Raw genomic sequence first — 25,245 nt, forward strand, 5'->3', positions numbered from 1 at the left:
TGCCGCTCCAGCTCCGAAACCCGGGCTTCCAGGAGCTGCAGCTGGAGACGCTTCCTGCACACATGCTGATCCCGGGCACTGGAAATGTTCCCAGCTTCCGACATGGAGCACGAGGAGCACACCACGGCTTTGAGCTCTCCTGCCATGACTTAACCCTTTACATTAAATTAAACCTTCTGGAAGATTTTAATGTCCAATAATATCAGTTACTCTAGGGCCCTTCTTCCCTGGTCCTCGTTACTACAGAACTCCCTAAAAAAAACCACTACTTCCTACATTTGAAATAAACTTTAAACTTTTAAACTTTTCTTATCTGAGATACTTACCCAGCTATTTAGAGCTATTCCCTAACAGCAGTATTTAGATGAGCACTTGAAATGCCATAGCATACAAGACCAAGGGCCAAGTGCTGGAAAATGGGATTAGAATAGATAGGTGCTTGATGGCCGGCATGGACACGATGGGTCTGTTTCTGTGCTGTATAACTCTATGACTCTATAAGGACTCTATTCATCTGAAACTTCTGATACATTAGGACTTTAAAAATGTAAACTAAATCAGAGAGGAGGAACAAAGAAGGCAATAAGCCTGAAACATTTATTTTGCATTACTCTGTAAATAATTAACTGTTACCACCATGGGGATATATATATATTTATATAAACATTACGAAAGGCCCTTTGCAGAATCTTTACTGGAAGTATTAACAGATGTTTAAGAACCCCTTTGTAGGCTATTTAGTATTTATTTGCATTTCTTTTTTAGCAACTGTCTGCAAATTAAGGTAAACACCACTAAAGCTTCTTTGATGTAAGGGTACAATTAGCTGCTTGTCAACATCCACCTTCAAATATTTCAAACAAGAGATTAGGCACTATCATGAAATGATAGCAACATTTAATTCATCAAGTGAAAACATTAAAGCTGGTTGTACCCTTGCTTCAAGAGATTAATATCAAGTTTGATGATCCTTATTGTGGTGTCATGGCTCTCACTATACCTGATCTGCTCATGTTTAATGGGTTTGCAATGGAGTGTGATGGGCCATGGTAGAAGAGGCCGCTTTTGTCCCCAAGGAGCCATTCTCAAACATTATTGAGAGGTTGGAAAGTTGGCCCAAACTTTATTTCTGCAAGATGAAGTAATTGTGGCAGTTCTCTGGGAACCGGGTCCAGACTTGCATGATATATTTCTTGTGATTGCATGTAAACTACGATCTCTCACTGTATCCAAACAATGACAAGGTGCTTTAAGTTGAAAGCCACTCAGATGGCAGACCTACTACCAATGTGAATTCGGTGGCCTTCCAACTGTAGATTGTCTAGTACAGAAGTAACAAGACAATCAAAAGAAATTAAAGGGTGTATAGCTAACAACATCAAGGAAATGTCCAGCTAATGAAGACAATAGTTGATGCACCATATCTGGGATTAAAAAGACTGCAGAGTGCAGTAGTTTGATTTAATCTCCGTCAGTGTACAAAGCAATAATTTGATTTCATTTTCGTGCACTGAGAAGATTTTTATATTTACAAAGTGGAATATTTTTCAGTCCATGTATATGGATGGAATCACAAAGATTCTTTGTGTTTTGAAATAGGAAACATATCTGTCTTGCAACAACATTGTAAAAAAGTTTCAGAGCAATTCAATCTCATTCCTTCTCTTTTTATTCCAAAAATTCAAAAATGATTCATTCTGCTTATGTCGAATCTGTCAGGCCCTAAAAACTAATTGAATATGCTCCTGAACCATTTTATAAAGATCTTCTACTCTACTATAATTAATTTCCCATCTAATCGTATAACATGTAAGGACTCCCACAAAGTTCATCATTTCAATAAGGTACACTCGGGAATTTCAGGATACCACTGGACAGCAGTGCATCACAGCATCTGGATTCGCCACCAGACATGTAAATTGAAAATGCCTGAGGTCTGATATCAATCATTCACTATTATACTTCATATATCATTTTCATTTCATCACTCTGTGACACAGTGTAACAAAGCACTAATGCAGGGAACCTCTGTGAGCACTTGATGTGTCTTCCAATCTGGTTAGGATACTTAGAAATGATTTTGCTTGTCCCCACTATTGCACTTATACTACACAATTGCCACTGCCCCTAACCGCAGCAGTACTCTAACATAAATGTGGAGCATGATAGGGTGGATAGTGAGAGTCTTTTTCCTCGGATGGTGATGGCAAACACGAGGGGACATAGCTTTAAGTTGAGGGGTGATAGATATAGGACAGATGTTAGAGGTAGTTTCTTTACTCAGAGAGTAGCAGGGGCGTGGAACGCCCTGCCTGCAACAGTAGTAGACTCGCCAACTTTAAGGGCATTTAAGTGGTCATTGGATAGACATATGGATGAAAATGGAATAGTGTAGGTCAGATGGTTTCACAGGTCGGCGCAACATCGAGGGCCGAAGGGCCTGTACTGCGCTGTAATGTTCTAATGTTCTAATGAAAAGCTGTCTGAGCTGACTTTCACATTAGCCCTAGCAGGAAACATAAATGGCAGCAACACAAAACCCTAGAATTTTGCAATAAAAACAGAAAACAGCAGGTCTGGCAGCATCTGTGGAGAGAGAAACCAAGTTAACGTTTCAAGTCTGTGACCCTTCAATAGAACTGATGAAAGATCATTGACCTGAACTGTTAACTCGGTTTCTCTCTCCACAGATGCTGCCTGACCCGCTTAGTATTTCCAGCATTTTCTGGTCTTATTTCAGATCTCCAGCATCCACAGTGTTTTGCTTTTGAAATAGCCTAGAATTTTGCAGCCCTGGAAGAGGCTTTTTGGTCCATTGTGTCTGCACTGAAACTTTGCTAGAGGCAATCCTAAACTTATCCCTGTGCCTTTCTCTCTCTCCGTAGCCAATCATCTGCCGTTGCTTCAAATGAACCACTTTATTAAAACCCTTAGTTTCCCAGTCACCAGCAGGCTGAAGGTACAGTTTGTCCAAGCAGACAAACTGATCAGAATTTAAATTGCATTGTTCATGCATTGCTGCCAATGCTGTCAAACCTGTCCCCAGTATAAATGAGGCACATTCACGAGCTCAAAGAGATGACACTTCCACACAGCAGTATCTTATACAATATAAACTGTCCATAAAAGGTGATTTAAAACCCTAACTGCTATAAGACAAATATAAATGAAGGAAGTTCATACATCCAGAAGAACACTGCATGCCCTCAGCATGACACTTAATAGTTTCTTAAATTATTTCTAAATTATTGCATTCGCTATCATTAACAGAGTTTGTTCTTTTTACTCATTTTGTCTCTAATTAATGTATTCATCCATTGAAGGTTACTTTCATTTCGTCTATCCTTGCAAATCCTATTTGTCCTGCATGGCCAGCACTATGCCTTTAAACAGGTTCCGTTTCTTCTCTGCTAACGTACCATTGCATAACCCTGTCCAAATCAGTGTGCTCAAGCTGTTCCCACATATTTTGAAATTAGCCCTTTTGAAATTTCAGACCCCTGGATATTTCTGAATTTTACAGCATGTTAATCTCATTCATTCTATGATCATTATCCATGAGAGGAGTTATGATTTCCATTCTCTATATGTTATCTTACCCCACTTACTGCTACCATCTCAAGGCATGAACTGCCTTTCATGTTTTCCTGGCAGTATTTGGATCATGAAGAAGTCATGTATTACATTTACCAACTCAGGATCCAAACCACTTAGGTATTCCCAATTTGTATTTCAATTGACTGAAATCTCCAATTAAAATAAACATCCTGTTCTCACATATCCTTTTTTAAAAAAAAAATCTTTTCATAGAGAAAACTGACTGAATCCTTTTTCTGATCTGTAACATCTGTTTTGTCTGCAACATACCCCTTGAATTAGGTTTGTCTTTTTCACATTAAAGATGTCAAACCAGAATAGACCTTTGTGTAATTTTCCAATCCCACAGGATCACGTTCATTAATCTCTCAGGTATGTCTGGCACTTAAGACCACTCCACCTCCTCTCCTGTCTACCATTGTTCCTAAACTCTCTCTATCCCTATTATTTATATTCATTACCTTCACGTGTGTTATATTTTAACACAACTGTAAAATTTCACACTTTGCAGTTATGTGTATTTCTGTAGTATTTTATTTAACAGGTATCTGCAATAATATGCTTCAGTACACTTCACACAGCAGTGCATTTAACCAGCAAATCACTGCTTCTATTCTAGCATCAGGCTGCGATAATTGCGCTGTGGCAAAAGAAGCAGTGGTTGCAAATCTTTCTGTTTGTCAAATCATGGCCCCCAAGAGACTGAAGTAAAAGAATCTCTCCATTGATTCCATGCCAGCTTTATGCATGTAGCCACTGAAGATTTGACCCTTTGGCAGATGGGTTCAAGTCACAAGACTGTGAATTGTTTCATCTCTTAAGACAGAGTTTTAGTTGAGTTTTAAACCTGTTTTCAAACCAGATGACAATCAAAAGCTGTGGCAACACACACTCCATTAAAATAAATTCCCAAGTTGAGGTAAGCAGTTCTGTTAAATATTCTGAAATGATTTCTGCTTTTCCTTGATACAGCCCTTATCACATATGGCTGTCTAGTGCCACCGGGGAACTAATAATTGCTGAAAATAGAGACATATTGTTGAAGCTTTTCATCTTGCACTCATCAGGACAATCCACAAGAATACCAATGTAAGGGAAAACAATGTCTTTATACTGTATGAGAAGAGAGTGCTGATTGGTTGGCAAGTGAACTCTGATTGTTAGAGGTGTTGCCATGGAGAATGTGGTGACTGACAGTTAACTGCCAAGCTTTGTTTGAAATTTAAACCAGGCAGCTTGAATCAGATTGGTCAAGGCATTGCCCTGAGGAATGAACCAGCGAATGGTTGTCACTTATTTTGTTTAACTGGAACAGGCACAAGGTTTGTACATGTTCTTTCTGTCTGCAAAAAACAGGGTCCTGTGTATTAATATATGTAGCTTCCAGTACATGCAAATGCACCACACTGCGAGCCCTGCTGACAATCTTAAATTAGTTGTCAGCATAATTCCCAGCACACTGAGGATTATCAAATGTTGGCCAATCATGGAATCACATCTAATGTTGGACCCTGTGTTTTGAGTTTTGCAAGCATAAGCTGGAGAGGTATGGCCTGTACCTTGTCCATTGCGAACAGCGGAAGGGGCATGTTGTTTGATACAAGTGTGCATTTGTGGTAATCAGGAGGAGGAATCCCAGCCCACGTTTAACCTGATGCTATGAGACCAGAGGCAATGTTGAAGGTTCTCAGGACAACTCTCTCCTGACTGTATACCACTGTGCTGCCACCTCTGGTGGAACTGTTCTGGCAGTGAGACAGGGCATACCCAGGGATGGTGATGGAGGAATCTGGGACATTGTCTTTAAGGTACGATGCGGTGAGTATGACTATGTCAGGGTGTTGCTTGACTAGTCTGTGGGACAGCTCTCTCAATTTTGGCACAAGTCCCCAGATGTTAGTAAGCAGGAATTTGCAGAATCCACTGGGCAGGGTCTGCCTTTGTCGTTTCCGGTGCCTAGGTTAATGCCAGGTGGTCCCATCCTGTTTGATTCTTATTTCACTTTTCTGTAGCAGTTTGATACATCTGAGTGGCTTCCACTTCAAAGGATAGTTAAGAGTCAACCATGTTGCTGTGGGTCTGGAGTCACCTGTAGGCCAGGCTGGGTAAGGACGACAGATTTCCTCCCCTGAAGGGCATTAGTGAACCAGATGGGTTTTTATGACAATCCGGGAGTTTTCATGATCATTATTATTGAGACTAACATTTTGTTCCAGATTAATTCAATTTAAATTCTCCAGCTGCCGTAGCTGTATTTGAACTCATGTCTCTACAGAGTTAGTCCAGGTCTCTGGATTACTCATCCAGTAACATTACCACTATGCTACCAACCCCATGTCTTGCTAGCAATTGAGATTAGGTGTGAAGCAGCATCACAGGAAGGGAAAACACCGTGATGTGACAATAGTTCATATATTTATCAAATACACTTGAACCAGAGCACTGCATACTGCTGCCACAACAACGCATTTGCCCTGTGGTCCATTATACCTGGCAAGGAACAAATACCAAATATACTGTCAACACAAGACATCTTTCAGCAGCTCTTCCACACACTTATGTAAGTTGGTTGCTCGTTTGGGCAATTATCTTCTCTTAGATTTCCCTTTCCCATAAATGTCTCCTCTATCTTATTTCAGGACAGCCCCTGCAGGACAGTAAACAAAACTAGGCCCACCTAAGCATAGATTCTTGACTCCTTACAATGAGCCCTGGGGATTCTTGGTGTCACAGCAACAAGGAATGGGGGGGATGGAATCTTCATTTGGAGCTTTCTGTTTCAGCCTTAGGCAACTGCCAGGCTCATGGCTAATATCAGCTTCCGGTTTTGCATTCTTTATCTCCTTACTCACAAATACACTGACTGCAGTGCTGCAACATAACATAAATATCTTGCCCTGTAAGCTCCATCTCAAAGGGTGACTTACCACCACTGTTCTAAAATATGAGCACAGAGGAGCTGTTAATGTGCCGAACATTGCATTACCATCCTCCATGCCATCACACTAGCATGGCAATAACATTCTTACATTGCATACTATATTATTTGTAAAATTAACCTGCAGCAGCAAGTTCTGCAGTGAACTGCAGCTTCCTAGGACAAATGACTACCAATGGGAAAAATAGCACCAATACTTTGTACAGTCAAAATGTGGGAGATGTTCCTTTTAAAGAACCCTAAAACTCTGAGCTAGAAGTCTGAAAACTCTGATGTCCATGTGTTAACTGGCACCAAGTACCATTTCCCTATCACCCCCTGTGCCCGCTGACCTACACTGGCTCCTGGTCAAGCAACATTTTGATTTTAAAATTCTCATCTTTGTATTCAAATCCCTCCATGGCCTCGCCCCTCCCTATCTCTGTAATCTCCTCCAGTCCCACAACCCTCGAGATATCTGCACGCATCTAGTTCTGGCATACCTGATTTTAATTGCTCCACCATTGGTGGCAATGCTTTCAGTTGTCTAGACCCGAAGCTCTGGAGTTCCCTCCGCCTTGCTACCTCACATTCCTCCTTTAAGACACTCCTTAAAATCTACCTCTTTGACCAAGTTTGGCATAATATCTCCTCATATTTTGTTTAATAACTCTCTTGTGAAGCACCTTGGGACATTTTATTACATAAATGTGCTATACAAATATCAGTTGTTGCTGCTGAAATTACAAATTAATTTAAAACAATTAACTTGGTGTAGTTTGCTCGGATACAATAATTTATCAGTATATAGCTGAAAATCAGAACTTTAAATTATATATTCCTTCTTTTTGTTGTTCTCTTTCTTTCCCTATTCCATCACAGGAGACAAGTCAGCAGAGTCTCAACCTGTCTTCACCCAGTGGAAATTTCCAGCAGGAGTCACTGGATTGCAGCAGGAGTGGGCGCATTTTATCTTTCCTCTATTAGGCCAGGAACATGGAACCCCATGTAGCACCTTTACTAATACCTTGGCTGAAATCAGGTAATTCAGTACAAACTGGGGATCAAAGCTGACCCTTCATGGATCTGTATGGCTGAGTTCCATATTGGGTAGTGCATTCACCTTAGTGGGGGCAGATGCGGGGGGGAAGAGGTGCGGGGGAATATGACTGCTCCCTTATTTTTATGACTGCAGTTTTATTTTCTATACAGTATATATCTATATAAAGAGTCTTGAAGATGTGATTGCCAGTGCAGACACGACGGGCTGAATGGCCTCCTTCTGTGCTGTAACAATTCTGTGATTCTGTGATTTTTAAACCGATTGTGTCGTCCCATTTAATTTAGTTAACATCTCATTCAGTAATTTGTTTGGAATGAAAGGGGATTTTGCAATTTGGGCAATTAACAAATAGGAATGTTATGCTGAGCAAACTAATCCTGCACAGACCGTTCCTCTATATGTGTTTCTGTCTCAACAAGCATACATTACTCTGAAATCTGCTAGCTGAGCTATGGTATGTACACTTACACAGTGCAGATCTGTCACTTTACATTACAATGAAGTGAAGAAGCAATGGTAGGTATTACTCATCCACTGTCAGCCCTGGTTCATTATTGGTTTTAAAACATCTATACGAACGTCTTGAAATGCTTGACACACCACTGCCATAAAGCAGGTGCCTATGTGTCCAAAATGGCAGACATTGACATGGGACCAGACATATATCTTGCACAAAGCTGTCCACTCCAAAGATTGTCTAATATCTGATTTACAGAAGGAAATTAGGCAAAAGAAAAAGAAATCAAAGCCCATTTACCACTACAAACACTGGGAATTTCTTTCATTCAAAAGAATCACCATTTTAACCTACCCCATCTCCAGCGTGGATTTATTTATTCCAACTTTCCTGAAAGTGAAAGTTATGTCAGCATGCAGTGTGCTGTCATGGGCACAGATTTTCATTGCTTTTCTTCAGCTCTCTTACACATGGCAGCTAGGTTGATTAGAGGTGAAATTGCTTTAAACCATATTTCATGTACACCATTGGAACAGTCTGCCAACACTGACTGTCTATGCTTACTGCTGATGGCTACTATGGTAAGGTATTGCAGCACTGTAATTGTCTGAAGAAGTGTACTTCAGCATGAGATAATACTTTCAGGAAGGTTAGTTAGTTAGAGTTTCCTGTGCCTAATTGCACATGAACAGAGCTTTTTCTTCCCCTGCTATCTGCTCTGAGCAAGATATTTGACTTGGAATATTATCTAGCTTTACACCCAACAGATGGTGGTTCTCCAGAGTTGATGTTTACATCTACAAGTCTGTAACAGTCTTGTCTTGTCTGCCGGTTATTTCCATAACAAAAGGCATTTTATATGGATATAAAAGCAAAATACTGCGGATGCTGGAAATCTAAAATAAAAACAAGAAATGCTGGAACCACTCAGCAGGTCTGGCAGCATCTGTGAAAAGAGAAGCAGAGTTAATGTTTCGGGTCAGTGACCCTTCTTTGGAACTGACAAATATTTGAAAAGTCACAGGTTATAAGCAAGTGAGGTGGGGGTGGGGCAAGAGATAACAAAGGAGGTCAAACACCAGGAGAGAAATAGAAAGCAATGAAGGTGAACAAGGTAAAAGAGACAAACAAAAATCCCGTCGGAGAGAAGAGCAGAACTTCTTCAAGGTAGGCAATGCTTTCAGTTGTCTAGACCCGAAGCTCTGGAGTTCCCTCCGCCTTGCTACCTCACATTCCTCCTTTAAGACACTCCTTAAAATCTACCTCTTGGACCAAGTTTGGCATAATATCTCCTCATATTTTGTTTAATAACTCTTCTCCAACATCCAGTCCTGGATGAGCAGAATTTTTTTCTGACCAAATCTTGGGTAGACCAACAATATTGTCTTCAGTCCCCAAAGCAAACAATGTTCAAAGACATTTATGATGAGAGTTTCATGGCACCATTACTGAGACTAGCTTTCAATTCCAGATTTTTATTAACTAATTGAATTTAAATTCCAGCAGCTGGAGTTCTGGGATTTGAACTGTGTCTTCAGGGCATTAGCATAGACCTCTGGATCACTAGTCAATGACTTTACCACTACACCACAATCTCCTCTCTAAATATAGATCCACTGAATCTTGTTTCTTGTCACCCTTCCTTGTTTCAAACTATACTAAATTCTCACCTTGTGCATCTTCCTTATAGAATTTCTAGCAGTCACAGTGAGTTGCAGAAAGTTACTGATGTCACTGTTACTCTTTACAGGTGTGACCAGTCTCCTGGTACAGGGAGGCCTTGCACTGACAGTGCTACAGCACTGAACTCTGTTTGACAAGAACCTCAATCTGAATAGAATTGCATACTAAAATTTACTCTGCAGGATGAGTTTTGGTGCCTATGGGGAGGAAAATCAGCAGTTGGACACAGTGAGCTAAAGTCTACGCTTGAATAGATTTGTGAAGAGAAAAAGATTAGTGAAGACAAATGTGGGTTACAGTCAGAATGGGGAATTTATAATGGGGAACAAAGAAATGGCAGACCATTTAAATACATACTTTGGTTGTATCTTCACAAAGGAGGCTACAAATTACCTCCCAGAAATGTTGAGGAACATAGGGTCCAGTGAAAAGGAGGAACTGTATGAAATCAGTATTAGTAGGGAAATGGTGATGGGGAAATTGATGGGATTGAAGGCTGATAAATCCCCAGGGCCAGATAATCTACATCCCAGAGTACTTAAGGAAGTGGCCCTAGAAATAGTAGATGCATTGCTGGTCATTTTTCAAAATTCTAGAGACTCTGGAACAGTTCCAACGGATTGGAGGATAGCTAATGTAACTCCACTATTTAAAAAAGGAGGTAGAGAGAAAACTGAATTATAGACCTGTTAGCCTGACATCAGTAGTGGTGAAAATGCTAGAGCCCATTATAAAAGATGTAATAGCAGAGCTCTTGGAAAACAATGACAGGATCGGACAAAGTCAACATGGATTTGCGAAAGGGAAATCATGCTTGACAAGTGGACTAGAATTTTTTGAGGATGTAACTAGTAGAATAGATAAGGGAGAACCAGTGGATGTGGTGTATTTGGACTTTCAGAAGGGTTTCGATAAGGTCCCACATAAGAGATTAGCGTGCAAAATTAAAGCACATGGGACTGGGGGTAAGGTACTGACCTGGATAGAGAACTGGTTGGCAGACAGGAAACAAAGAGTAGAAATAAACGGGTCTTTTTCCAACTGGCAGGCAGTGACTAGTGGGGTACAGCAGGGGTCAGTGCTAGGACCCCAACTATTCACAATATATATTAATGATCTAGATGAGGGAATTAAATGTAACATATCCAATTTTTCAGATGACACAAAGCTGGATAGGAGTGTGAGCTGTGAGGAGGATGCAGAGAAGCTCCAGTGTGATTTGAACAGGTTGAGTGAGTGGGCAAATACATGGTAGAAGCAATATAATGTGGATAAATGTGAGGTTATACACTTTGGTGGCAAGAACAGAAAGGCAGATTATTATCTGAACGGCGATACATTGGGAAAGGGGGAGGTGCAATGAAATCTAGCATGCAGGTGCAGTAGGCAGTTAAGAAGGCAAATGGTATGTTGGCCTTCATAATGAGAGGATTCAAGTACAGGAGCAAGGATGTCTTACTGCAATTATACAAGGCCTTGGTGAGACCACATCTGAAATATTGTGCGCAGTTTTGGTTTCCTTATCTGAGGAAGGATGTTCTTGCTAAGCAGGGAGTGCAGCGAAGGTTCACCAGACTGATTCCTGGGATGGCAGGACTGATGTATGAAGAGAGATTGGGTCAATAAGGCTAGAGTTTAGAAGAATGAGAGGGGGTCTCACAGAAACCTACAAGATTCTAACGGGACTGGACAGACTAGATGCAGGAAGGATGTTCCCGATGGCGGGGGAGTCCAGGATCAGGGATCACAGACTAAGGATAAGGGGTAAGCCATTTAGGACTGAGATGAGGAGAGATTTCTTCACCCAGAGATTGGTGAATCTGTGGAATTCTCTACCACAGAAAGCAATTGAGGCCAAATCATTAAATAGATTCAAGAAAGAGTTATCTATAGTTCTTAGGGTTAATGAGGTCAAGGGATACGGGGAGAAAGCAGGAACAGGTTACTGAGTTTGGATGATCAGCCATGATCATATTGAATGGCGGAGCAGGCTCGAAGGGCCGAATGGCCTACTCCTGCTCCTATTTATCTATGCTTCTGTGAATCCTTGAATGTAAAAGCAGAACTGTACTTAACCTTGGGAGAGAGTGTTGGGGAGTCAACATTATCACTTCGGTCTAATGGCTCCACGTAGCTGTAAGCAGATACCACCTCAAGCCAATGGCTGGACTTTTACGTGGCGGCGGAGGCCCCACTCACTGGCTTAAAAATCGGAGTGGAGGGGTGATGAGTCCACCCCAGGCAGGCACGGAAGCCATGCTGCTATTTTGCATGGCCTCCTCTGTTGACGAAATGCCCGGCTGCCACTGGTAATATACCAGCGGTGACAGGAGGAGGCCCTTAAGTGGCAATTAATTGGCTATTTAAGGGCCTCAATTGGCCTGGGGCAGACAGGCTGTTTGCCACCTCCCTGCTGTAAAATGGCAGTGGGGGCAGGTAGGCAACGGGGAACGGCACCCCCCTGCCTCTCACTCGATTTTACACAACCCCCCCACACCCCCTGATCTCCAACCTGCTCTCGGGGGTGGGAGGGTGAATTGTGAGGACGGTGCAGAAGAGACCAAGGGTACTTGCATTGAGTCAGTCCACAACCTACAACAATTATACCCGGACAAGTGCGGCGGCGTAGTAAGGGCAATGAATCCGATTTTCCAGAAACTGAGCTGCTGGAGTGAATAAAAGATCTGGTGATTGGCTCAACACCTATTGAAGTGTTTCAAAAAGGCCTTGTGGAGAAACAGAAAGGTGCTAGAAGATGGCAGGAAATTCCAGGCCATTGTAGCTAGACAACAGCATCTGCAAGTACTAGATGCAATGACAGTATCAACAAGGTAACCAGGTTACAAACAGCAACCAAGCTGTGTGATTTCAACGTAGGAGATTTCAACAACAATGCCGTACTGCACCTCTGGTGTCTGAGATTGAGTCACAGTTCTTCCAGGATCTCAGTGGTTCTGGTTTGGAGAGTATCAGCCCCTTCTCAGAGACACTACATCAAGAGGATGAAGCTCCAAATTCAGATTATTACAGTTCTTGGTCAACAAGCAGTATTTCTTCACGTTTCAGTGACTCAGAAGAAGAGATTGACGTTGCAACCATTGAGAAGCAAAGGCTGGCAGTTGGGAGCATTGCCAAGGGGAAATGTTCAAGGACCGGAACCTGCTCGCAGACTCTGGCCAGCATCAAATGGTGCAGTCTGGAAATCCAGCAATAGCACAACTATGCCGCGCCCTCACCTCTGCTCTCTAGAGAACCGCCAGCACCAAAATGAGCCGGAATGGACAGGCACCTCCATAAGGCCAAGTACTCCTCCCCCAACAAGTCCTCAACCTTTAGCCCAAGACCTTCAGACAGAGAGGACGAGCAGAGGCGAAGGACATATCATGTCCTGGAGAGGCAGAGGAGGAATGAGTTCAAGCATTGTCTGTTGGTTCTTTGAGATGAGGTGCCGGAACTTTCCAAGAATGGCAAGGCTGCAAAGGTGACCATCCTGAGAAAAGCAATAGAGTATATTAGCAGGCTGAAGGTAGAGCAACAGAAACTGAATGCAGAGAGGGAGAAACTTCAGAAAGAACACAAAATTCTCCGAGGTGCAGGAGACGCTGCTCAAAAAGCAAGGATGAAATCCACATCCCCAGAAGGTTATACCATAACAAGATCTGGAAGAGATTTCAAACCACCAAAATGATATATAGACTCTCAGCCCCTGCACTTGTAAATTTCATAATCTCAGTCCCTGTATAAATAATTTTGATATTGTCCAATTTTATGTGTTTTCACTTGTAGCCTACGAGACTTCTTTGGAAAGAAAGGGGATGTTGTATGATCGCTTTAAGAGTGATGTCCCTTTAAAAACTCAGTATGCTAATGAGCTAAGTACCAGGACATAGCCATGTAACTAGAAGCCTTAGTCACTCTGCACTGTAATAACCTGGACAAAGGTTCTGTATATAGTTTGCTCTGTATTGTGTATATTAGTTTAGCTGTTAATTAACCTTCTAGATATCTTCAAGGAACTGAAATCCATGTACCTCATTGTGTTGCTTAAGATAATACAAAGAAACTCATGAAAAACAGTCCACTTAAAGGTGCAGAGGCCCATGCCTGAATAGCACAAGCATTGGGGCTGCTGCTAAATTGGTCAAGTTCTTTTTAAGGCAGCCCTGATGGCCGCCTGAAACAGCCGCAGGCAATATCGAAATGAGTCCTCTACTCATTTCTGAGCCAATTAGTAAATGCATTGTGTAAGCTCCAACTGGTATTTCCAGGTCTTCAGCAGCTTTAGAAAATTCCCAAAAACTTACAAAATGTTTTTTTTTTGTGCAATCAGAAGGAGTAAGAGTGCTCCTCCTGGCTCCATAAAACAACTGCGGACTGCTACTGGCCTGCTCTCAGCTCAGGACAAAATTGGCAAGTCTCTGACATGACAGCTACATGTAAGTGCCTGGAGCTTGCCTGGATTATTACTATGGGGCCCAAGGAAGAATTTAGAGGTACAATTACTGGACTCTCCACTACATGCATAGGACATTCAAGCAGCCAAATAGAGGAATGGGAATGACCCCAAGGACCAAACTTTCCTAAATCCTACAAGATCCTGCTCCTTCAATTGGCATCCATCCTTTTTATATTCTTTCATGTGATGTGAGGGTTGCTGGCAAAGCCAGCATTTGTTTCCCATCCCTCGTTTTAGTTTAGTTTAGTTTAGTTTAGGGATACAGAACTGAAACAGGCCCTTCGGCCCACCGAGTCTGTGCCGACCATCAGCCACCCTTTACACTAATCCTACACTAATTCCATACTCCTACCACATCCCCACCTGTCCCTATATTTCCCTACCACCTACCTATACTAGGGGCAATTTATAATGGCCAATTTACCTATCAACCTGCAAGTCTTTTGGCATGTGGGAGGAAACCGGAGCACCCGGAGGAAACCCATGCAGACACAGGGAGAACTTGCAAACTCCACACAGGCAGTATCCAGAATTGAACCCGGGTCGCTGGAGCTGTGAGGCTGCGGTGCTAACCACTGCGCCACTGTGCCGCCCTAGTTGTTCTTGAGAAGGTGGTGGTGAGCCGCCTTCTTGAATTGCTGCAGTCCATCTGATACCATTCTGGCAAATTTTTCTGCACTCTTTCCAAGGACTTGGAATCCTTCCTAAAATGATGTGCACAAAATTAAACACAGTACCCCAGCTGAGGCCTAACCAGTGTTCTATAAAAATTTAACATAACTTCCTCGTCTTTGTACGCTATGCTTCTATTAATAAAGCCAAGGATCCCAGATGCTTTTTAAAGAGCCTTCTCAACTTGTCCTGTCACCTTTACAGATTTGTGCACCTACACCAAGTCTTTCTGTTACTGCACGTCCTTTAAAATTGTACCATTTAGCAATAGCTTATATTGCCAATCTCATTCTTCCTACCAGAGTGTATCACTTCACTGTGTTAAATTTCATCTGCCACACATCCTCTTGAAGTCTATTATTATCCTTTTCATTGTTTACTGCATTTTTGTGTCATCTGCAAACTTTGAAGTTATGTTATGTGTACCCAAGTCCAGGACATTAATATATATTGGAAAGAGCAGAGGTCCTAATACCTACCGATCGCAAGAGGACACCACAGTAGAAATCCCTGTCATAAAAACAGTTCACCACTACTCCCTGCTTTCTGCCCTTAGCCAATTTTGTATCCATGCTGCCATTGTCCTTTCCATCCCATGTGCCATAATTCTATGAACAAATCTATTATGTGGTAATTTATCAAACACCTTTTGAAAGTCCATATACACAAAAAAACGCACTACCCGCATCAATCCTCCCCTTTACTTCATCAAAGAACTCAATCAAGTTAGTCAAACACAATTTGCTTCGACAAATCCATTCTGACTTTATTTATTGACCCATACTTTTCCACATCGATCATTGTCTCTAAAGTTTCCCCATCTCTGACGTTCAGCTGACTAGCCTGTAATTGTTGGGTTTATCCCTCTCCCCTTTTGAACAGGGGTGTAACTGGATAACACTACACAATCCATGACTGGGCAAAGAACCACAGCCTTCAAGCAAACCCTGGAAAGGCCGTCATAGCAGACCTTTGAGAAGGCCCACACAGACCTGAAAAATCCCATTATAGCAATGAGTTACATGACATACAAAAACAACTTTGTCTTTACCATAGGAATATGTCCCAAGATGCTTTAAAGAGGTAAAGGTAAGGGAGTGATTGAGAAGATCAGCTTCTGAAATATGATGAAGAACCAAGGGCCAAAGGATAGGCAGTTATGAGTTTGAAAGTGACTTGGGGAAATGTTTTCTCCAAGGGCAAACACAGACAATGACGCATACAAGATAATGATCAGAAATAGGTTTTGATGTGATTCAGACAATAAGCAAAGAGAGGCCACATGAGATGGCAAGGTCGAGGGGCTTGCTGTGAATATGTTTCAAAGTGTTTACATAGAGGGAGGTGGGGGGGCACTAAAAGTAGAGGAGAGAGGACAGGCTGAGTTGAGATGGAGTTTGGAATCATGAAAGATGAGGAATTGCTCAGGCAGAAAATTGGAGTGGGTCTTGGTGGAGTGCAGGGCATGGCAAGAATGTGGATTTTTAAGGAGAGGTGAGATGTTGGAACACATGAGGTGCTCAGTGACTGCAAAGTGCTTTGGGATATACTTAGGTCATGGAAGGCAGTATATAAATACAAATCTTTCCTTCTTTTAATATCCTGGGGAATAATCACATGTTAAACCTCCAAAAAACATTGACATTTCTCCTCATCTCCTTAGTGAAATCCAACAAAATTTCACAGATAATCTATTACTGGGAGAAGAAAGTATTTTGCATGGGGCTGGGATAAGAGGGGGCAATAGCCAAAAGGAATACATGCAAAGGGCGAAGAAATAAAGAGAGGAACACCAAGGTGCACAGATTACTGCGAGAGGTAGATAGCACTACAGTAGGGAATGGCAAGTTATGAAATGGAGTTACAGCAAGGGAGAAAGTAATAAAATTGAAATCAGGGTCACTGTGCATGCATGTGAATGCGCAGAGTGTGGTAAATAAGCTTGGTGAGTTCAGGTGCAGATTGCCATGTGGAAATAAGATGCTGTGGTGCTAACAGAGACCTGGCTCAAAGAAGGGCAGGACTGGGTGTTAAATACTCCTGGATACAAGGCAAGATAGGAAAGGAAGAAAAGGGGAAGGGGCGGCAGTATTGATTAAGGAGAGCATTGCAGAGCTGGAGAGAGGTGTCCCAGAAGGGTCAAGGACAGAATCTATTTGGCTAGAGCTAAAGAACAAAAAAGATGCAATTACATTGCTTTGTGTAGTTGATAGGCCACCAATTAGTTCGAAAGATGTAGAGGAACAAATTTGCAAGGAAATTACAAAGAGGTGCAAGAATTATACAGTAGTCATAAAGGGGGACTTTAATTATCCAAATATAGACTGTGATTGTAGTAGTGTAAAGTGCAGAAAAGGGCAAGAGTTTCTGGAGTGTGTTCAGGAAAATTTTCTACAACAGTATGTTTCCAGTCCAATGAGGAAGGAAGCACTGCTAGACCTGGTTCTTGGGAATGAGGTGGGCCAAGTGGATCAAGGGTCAGTAGGAGACCATTTAGGGGACAGTGATCATTGTATCATAATTAGGTTGGCTATGGAAAAGGGCAAAAAACAATCTAGAGGAAGAATAAATAACTGGAAGAAAGCCAACTTCAATAGATCTGGGCCAGGTAAATTGAAAATCAAAGCTTGGCAAGAAAAACAGAACCTGAACATTGGACTACCTTCAAAGAAGAGACAGTTTGGACACAGTCAAGGTATATTCCCACGAAAGGGAAGGGTAGGGGAAACACATCCAGAGTTCCCTGGATGACGAAAGAGATAGACATTAAGTTAAAAAATAAGTATCCTTATGACAGATGTCAGCAGAGAACCAAGCTGAATACGGGGGTTCAGAGGGGAGTGAAAAAGCAAATAAGAGAAGCAAAGACACAGTATGAAAAGAGACTGGCAGTTAACATAAAAGGGAATCTCAAAGTTTTCTATAGGCATATAAATAGTAAAAGGGTAGTAAAAGGAGGAGTGCGGCTGATTAGGAATCAAAAAGTGGATTTATGCATGGAATTAGGAGGCATTTCTGAGGTATCAAATGAATACTTTGCATCTGTCTTTACCAAGATACAAGATGCTACCCAGATCATGGTGAATGAGGAGGTAATTAATAAACTAGAAGGATTTAAAATTGATAAGCAGGATGTATTGGATAGGCTGTCGGTACTTAAAGTTGATAAGACACCAGGATCAGATGAGATACATCTAGGGATACTGAGGGAAGTGAGAATGGAAATCATGGAGGCACTGTACAAAATTTTCCAGTCTTCCTTAGACTCTGGGGTGGTGCCAGAGGAATGGACAATTGCAAACATTACACCCTTGTTCAAAAAAGGGTGTAAAGATAAGCGCAGCAACTACAGGCCAGTCAATTTAACTTTGGTGGTGGGGAAACTTCTAGAAACAATAATGCAGGACAAATGTATAGTCACATGGACAAATGCGGGTTAATTAATGAAAGCCAGCACAGATTGGTTAAGGGAAAATCATGTTTAACTAATTTTCTGGCGTTTTTTGAAGAGATAACAGAGAGGGTTGATGAGGGTATTGCTGCCGATGTGGTGCACATGGACTTCCAAAAGGCATTTGACACAGACTTGTGAACAAAGTTTTAGCTCAAGGAATAAAAGGGACAGTAGCAACATAGATAGGAAATTGGCTGAGTGACAGGAAACAGAGAGTAGTGGTTAAAAAGCAAGATACTCAGATGCTGGAAATCGCAAATAAAAACAGAAAATGCTGGAAATACTCAGCAGGCCTGGCAGCACCAGTGGAGAGAAAAACAGAGTTAATGTTTCAGGTCTATGACCTTTCATCAGAACTGGTCGAGGTTAGAAATGTAATAGGTTTTGAGCAACTGAAAGGGGGAGGGAAAAAAAGAACAAAAAGGAAGGTGTGTGACAGAGCAGAGGGCAGGAGAGATTAAATGACAGATGTCATGGAACAAAAGGCAAAGGAACAATAGGTGTCGTAAAAGACAAAACATGAGTGCAGAGAGAATGCTAATACAAACATACGGACACACAAATTAGGAGCAGAAGTAGGAAATTCGGCCCCTCGAGCCTGCTCCACCATTCAGTAAGATCATGGCTGATCTGTTTGTGCCTCAAATTCCACACTCCCATCTACCCCAATAACCTCTGATTCCCTTGCCTAACAAGAATCCATCTAACTGCGCCTTAAAAATATTCAATGACCACCTCCACCACCTTCTGAGGCACAGAGTTCCAAAGTCGCACAACCCCGAGAGAAAAAATTTCTCCTCATCTTTGTCCCAAAAAGGCGTCCCCTTATTTTAAAAGTGTCCCCTAGTTCTGGACTCACCCACAAGAGGAAACATGCTTTCCACATCCACCTTGTCAAGACCATTCAGGATCTTACATACTTCAATCAAGTCTCCCCTCACTCTTCTAAACTCCAGTGAAAATAAGCTTAGTCTGTCCAACCTCTCCTCATAAGACAACCTGCTCATTCCAGGTATCAATCTAGTAAATCTCCTCTGAACCGCCGCCAACGCATTTACATCCTTCCTTAAATAAGGAGACCAAAACTGCACACAGTATTTGAGATGTGGTCTCACCAATGCCCTGTATAACTGAAGCATAACATCCTTACTTTTATTTTCAATTCCTCTTATAATAAAGGATAGCATTCCATTCATCTTCATTATGACTTGCTGTACCTGTATACTAACTTTTTGTGACTTATGCATGAGATACCTCTGCACCTCGGAATTCTGCAGTCATTCTCCGTTAAAGTAATACTCTGCTTTTTTATTCTTCCTGCCAAGGTGAACAACTTCATATTTTCCCACATTATACTCCATCTGCCAGATTTTTTCCCACTCACTCAACCTATCTATATTGGTCTGCAACCACCTTATGTCCTCTTCACAACATACTTTCCTACTTATATTTGTGTCATCTGCAAATTTAGCTACCAAGCCATCTCTCCCCTCATCTAAGTCATTGATATAAATTGTAAAAAGTTGAGGCCCCAACACAGACCCCTGCGGGACTCTGCTCGTCACATCCTGCCAATCAGAAAAGGACATGTTTATGCATACTCTCTGTTTTCTGCCAGCCAGCCAATGGCAGAATAATGAACAGATCTGTCCGAAAGCAAAACCATAAAAACAAGTTTAAGACAGGCACATGGTTAGAAAATAAAATAACATTTAAAAAGTTAAGAAAAAATTAAAAACAGAGAGTTAAAAAATGGCAGTCATGTTCTGAAACTGTTGAACTCATAGTTGAGTCCAGAAGTCTGTAGAGTGCCTAATCGGAAAATGAGGTGCTGTTCTTCAAGCTTATGTTGAGCTTCATAGGAACGCTGTAACAGGCCAATGTCAGAAAAATGGGCGTGAGAGCAGGGTGGTGAATTAAAATGGCAAGCAACCAAAAGCTCAGGGTGATTAATGGATTTTTTTGGACTGGAGGACGGTTCGTAGTGGAGTTCCCCAAGGTTCAGTGTTGGGACACTTGCTCTTCCTGATATATATTGATGATCTAGACCTTGGTGCACAGGGCACAATTTCAAAATTTATGGATCTACAAAACTTGGAAACATTGTGAACTGTGAGGAAGATAGTGTAGAACTTCAAAAGGACACACACAGACAAGTTGGTGGAATGGGTGGACAAGCGGCAGATGAAGTTCAATGCAGAGAAGTGTGAAGTGATTCATTTTGGTAGGAAGAATATGGAGCGACATTATAAAATAAACAGTACAATTCTGAAGGGGGTGCATGTGCATAAGTCATTGAAGGTGGCAGGACAGGTTGAGAGAGCAGTTAATAAAGCATACAGTATCCTGCGCTTTATTAATAGGGGCACAGTGTACTAGAGCAAGGAGGTTATATTAAACTTGTATAAAACTGTGGTGCAGCCTCAATTGGAGTATTGCATCCAGTTTTGGGCACCGACCTGTAGGAAAGATGTGAAAACATAGGAGAGAGTGCAGAGTGGAAAAGATTCACGAGAATCGTTCCAGGGATGAGCAACTTCATTTACGAAGATTGGAGAAGTTGGGACTGTTTTCCTTGGAGAAGAGAAGGCTGAGAGGAGATTTGATAGAGGTATTCAAAACCATGCGGGGTCTGGGCAGAGTAGATAGGAAAAAACTGTTCCCACTCATGAAAGGATCGAGAACGAGAGGGCACAGATTTAAGGTAATTGATAAAATAAGCAATGACGACATGGTTTGGATCTGGAAAGCACTGCCAAAGAGTGTGGTGGAGGCAGGTTCAATTGAGGCTTTCAAAATGGAATTAGACTGTTATCTGAAAAGGAAGAATTTGCAGGGTTACGGGAGAAGGCGGGGGAATGGCAATAAGTGAATTGCTCATGGAAGGTGTCGTAGACAGTGCTATCAAGCGGCACTTGCTTAGCAATAATCTGCTCAGCGATGCTCAGTTTGGGTTCCGCCAGGGCCACTCAGCTCCTGACCTCATTACAGCCTTGGTTCAAACATGGACAAAAGAGCTGATTTCAAGAGGTGAGGTGGCAGTTACTGCCCTTGACATCAAGGCAGCATTTGACCGAGTACAGCATCAAGGAGCCGTAGCAAAACAGTGGTCAATGGGAATCAGGGGAAAAACTTTCCGCTGGTTGGAGTCATACCTGGCACAAAGGAAGATGGTTGTGGTTGTTGGAGTTCGATCATCTCAGCTCCAGAACATCACTGCAGGAGTTCCTCAGGGTAGTGTCCTAGGCACAACCATCTTCAGCTGCTTCATCAATGACCGTCCTTCAATCATAAGGTCAGAAGTGGGGATATTCGCTGATGATAGCACAATGTTCAGCACCTTTCACAACTCCTCAGATACTGAAGTAGTCTGTGTAGAAATGCAGCAAGACCTGAACAATATCCAAGCTTGGGATGATAAGTAGCAAGTAACATTCGTATCACACAAGTACCAGGCATTGACTATCTCCAACAAGAGAGAATCTAACCATCTCCCCTTGACATTCAATGGCATTACCATCGCTGAATCCCCCATTATCAACGTCCTGGGGGTTACCATTGACCAGAAACTGAACTGGAGTAGCCATATAAATACTGTGGCTACAAGAGCAGGTCAGAGGCTAGGGATCCTGTGGCAAGTAAATCACCTCCTGACTCCCCAAAGCCTGTCCACCATCTACAAGGCACAAGTCAGGAGTGTGATGGAATATTCTCCACTTGCCTGGATGGGTACAGCTCCAACAAGAACTCAGAAAGTTCGACACCATCCAGAACAAAACAGCCCGCTTGATTGGCACACCATGCACAAATATTCACTCCCTTCACCACCGATGCACAGTGGCAGCAGTGTGTACCATCTACAAGATGCACTGCAGCAATGCACCAAGGCTCCTTAGACAGCACCTTCCAAATCCACAACTTCTATCACCTAGAAGAACAAGGGCAGCAGTTGCATGGAAACACCACCACCTGCAAGTTCCCCTCCAAGCCACACATCATCCTGACTTGGAACTATATCGCTGTTCCTTCACTGTTGCTGGGTCAAAATCCTGGAACTCCCTTCCTAACAGCAGTGTGGGTGTACCTACCCCAAATGGACTGCAGCGGCTCAAGAAGGCAGTTCACCATACATTCTCAAGGGCAATTAGGGGTGGGCAATAAAGGCTGTCCTAGCCAGCGATGCCCACATCCCATGAATAAATAAAAATTCAGAGAGCCGAATGCCCTCCTTCTGTGCTGTAAAATTCTGTGATTCTGTGAAGGTAATCCAAGAGTAATGCTTTGTGTAGGGAAAGAAAGAAAAGATTCCAAGAACAGTGCTTTGAAAGAGGAGAGAAGGGCTAAGCAAAAATGGGGTAGGGTGCCTTGCAGGAGTAGGGGGAAAGCAGAATTGGAGAGCCATTCTTTGTGTGGACCTAGCCTTGATCTTTTAGGAGAGAAGGAAATTAGAGTGGATACATGCTGGGAGTTTTACATAGCACTCGCATTTGCCGGGTCAGATGCAGTTAATAGCGGACCATGTATTTACACACAGCATCACCACTATTTGCCATCATAAAATGAGGGACAGGAAAGGCCAGTACTCAGTAATCAAATTTTCAAGCCTACAATTAATTTATTCTATGCTGTTATTGAGAGTCTCAAGTGACAGCAGTATAACCCATTGTAAAATTCCAGCCTGCACAATTCAGCTAATGATTAAGGGTACGGTACCCGAGACTATCTGCCCTTCTCCTTCCCCCATCACATAATTTCCTCTAATATTTCAACTTCCTCCATGGCATGATTTAGCCCCTCTATTCTGAACAGTTACTGCAGCTGCCATCTCTTCCAGTTTCTGGCAAGTTTCTCTTATTCACTTTCTGCTGTGATCCTTCCCATTTTACAACAGCTTGCACTTATATACCATTCCTCATGAATTCGAACTGCGTAAGATTAATAGCTTCCCTCCTCGTTGCACCTTATATGTGATGAAATCAAGACTTATTGTAAAACCCCCAACTCTTTAGCTCACTCTTCCCCGGCAAATGCCATTTTTATGACACCCCAAAAAAAAATCAATGAAAATTAATTTTGCAAAACAGAGTGCTGAGCATCACCGTTTTATAGATTTGTGAAGCCTATCCCAACATTTCACTTCTCCAGTTTCACTAGACTCCTGTTTAAGCAGCTTTGTTTGTTTAAAACAACAACTGTGTCCTTTGTATTTCACCTCATAAATGTTGCCACAAGTGTTTAATATGCAATTGTGAATAGGGAGACACATCTGTAAAAGGTGATTATTTTCATGATTTTACTGTTATAAATGGATGCCCTTCATTGAACTTCTATTAGTAAAATAATACATTTCAGACATGGCAGTGGACTAAATCCTCACCCTTGAATTAGATGAAGCTGAAAAATCACAAGCCGCTCCATCTGCTGTTTTACGTAAATGTTCAAGTGGAAAGGTGAAACAGCAAATCTCCAGGCAACCAACTATTTATTGACAGCCTGGTCAGCCAGTACTTGTATTGTATTTCACAGACATTGCTACATAACTCAACAGCTTCTGCTGTCTGATGTTAATTCAGGGTTACTTAATGGAAATCAGAGCTTGCAGCAACTTTTTATCACCTTGCAATGCAAGTCAAGCAGAAAGTGAAATTCTGTTGCTTTCCTCCCTCTTTTGCAAGGCAGAAATGAATCATTTTTTTTTAATACTTACCAGTTAATTTCATGACATTATTTCGGAAATAAAAAGCAAGAGCCGAGAAATGAATGCTATCCTTCATGCAGCACTGCAAGGCACTGGTGCACCAACACTGTCCACCATGAAATGTTAAGCTGCTAGACTGTGCCTACAATTTACTACAGGGAAGCAGTTAATGTTGGTATTTTCATCCAAATCAAATAAATGTCCCATTGGTACAAGCTTTTACTGTTGCTGCAGCTTTACCTTGGGAGAGAAGCAGAGCAGAGATCAGGGGCTGGATTTTCCTGAATGCGCCCCCAGGGGGAAGCAGTCACTCATTGGGATTTTCATGGAGATGCCCTCTTAATTGGCATGGAAAGAGTTTCCCTGTCCAATTAAGGGCGGTGTGTGGGCTCTCAGAGCTGGAGGGCCAATCAATGGCCTTCCAGCTGGAGAGGAGTGGCAGGCTGTGATGGCAGGTAAGTGACAGAGTGGGCACTTCAACATGGAGCTGCCCTCTAACCAACATTTTAAAAATTTTAATTAAAAAACAATGCTTGCAGCCAGGTTAGGGGAGTGGAGCAGCCCCTCTACAGGGAAGCATGTGGCTGCTCTTGCATCCAGACAGGCAGGGAGGGCCTCCAGGCCTGCCTGGAGCACTGGCCTGCTGGCAACTAAACTGGCCCCCACTGTAAGATTTAGGTTTGGGAGTCACAGATAACCAAAGAAGGAGGTCGAGCTCATAATGTGATTTTAAAGTAGCTTATTAAGAAGCAACAGCTTAAATATAATGCATATTAAGAAGGAGTTTAAATATGATGATGCACAAGCTAAAGCGACAGAGAAGACGAGCGGGAAAGAGCGAGAGCGGAGCCGAAGCATAAAGAGGCAGGGAGAGAGAGCGAGAGTTCACCCAGTGAGCGGGACACAGCGAGAGCGGAGCCGGAGCATAAAGAGACCGGGAGAGAGAGAGTGAGTTCACCCAGTGAGCGGAACACAGCGAGAGCGGAGCCGGAGCATAAAGAGACCGGGAGAGAGAGAGTGAGTTCGCCCAGTGAGCGGAACACAGCGAGAGCGGAGCCGGAGCATAAAGCGACAGGGAGAGAAGCGAGAGTTCACTCAGCAAGCAGGACACAGTGAGAGCGGAGCCAGAGCATAAATAGACCGGGAGAGAGAGAGGGAGTTCACTCAGCGAGTGGGACACAGCAAGAGCGGAGCCAGAGCATAAAGAGACAGGGAGAGAGAGCATGAGTTCACCCAGCGAGCGGGACA

The 25,245-nt window shown here is 42.4% G+C and overlaps 1 protein-coding gene and 1 pseudogene across 1 annotated transcript in view; one reads left to right on the plus strand and one right to left on the minus strand.

Moving 5' to 3' along the window:
- LOC137369758 (A disintegrin and metalloproteinase with thrombospondin motifs 12-like) overlaps positions 1-25,245 on the minus strand; it is a 780,536-nt gene that overhangs the window by 716,502 nt on the left and 38,789 nt on the right. The gene's annotated exons all lie outside the window — the stretch shown is intronic.
- LOC137362116 (N-myc protein-like) lies at positions 11,878-13,405 on the plus strand (annotated as a pseudogene).

Source organism: Heterodontus francisci, chromosome 1 (assembly GCF_036365525.1).
Source record: "Heterodontus francisci isolate sHetFra1 chromosome 1, sHetFra1.hap1, whole genome shotgun sequence".
NCBI classification, from domain to species: domain Eukaryota; kingdom Metazoa; phylum Chordata; class Chondrichthyes; order Heterodontiformes; family Heterodontidae; genus Heterodontus; species Heterodontus francisci.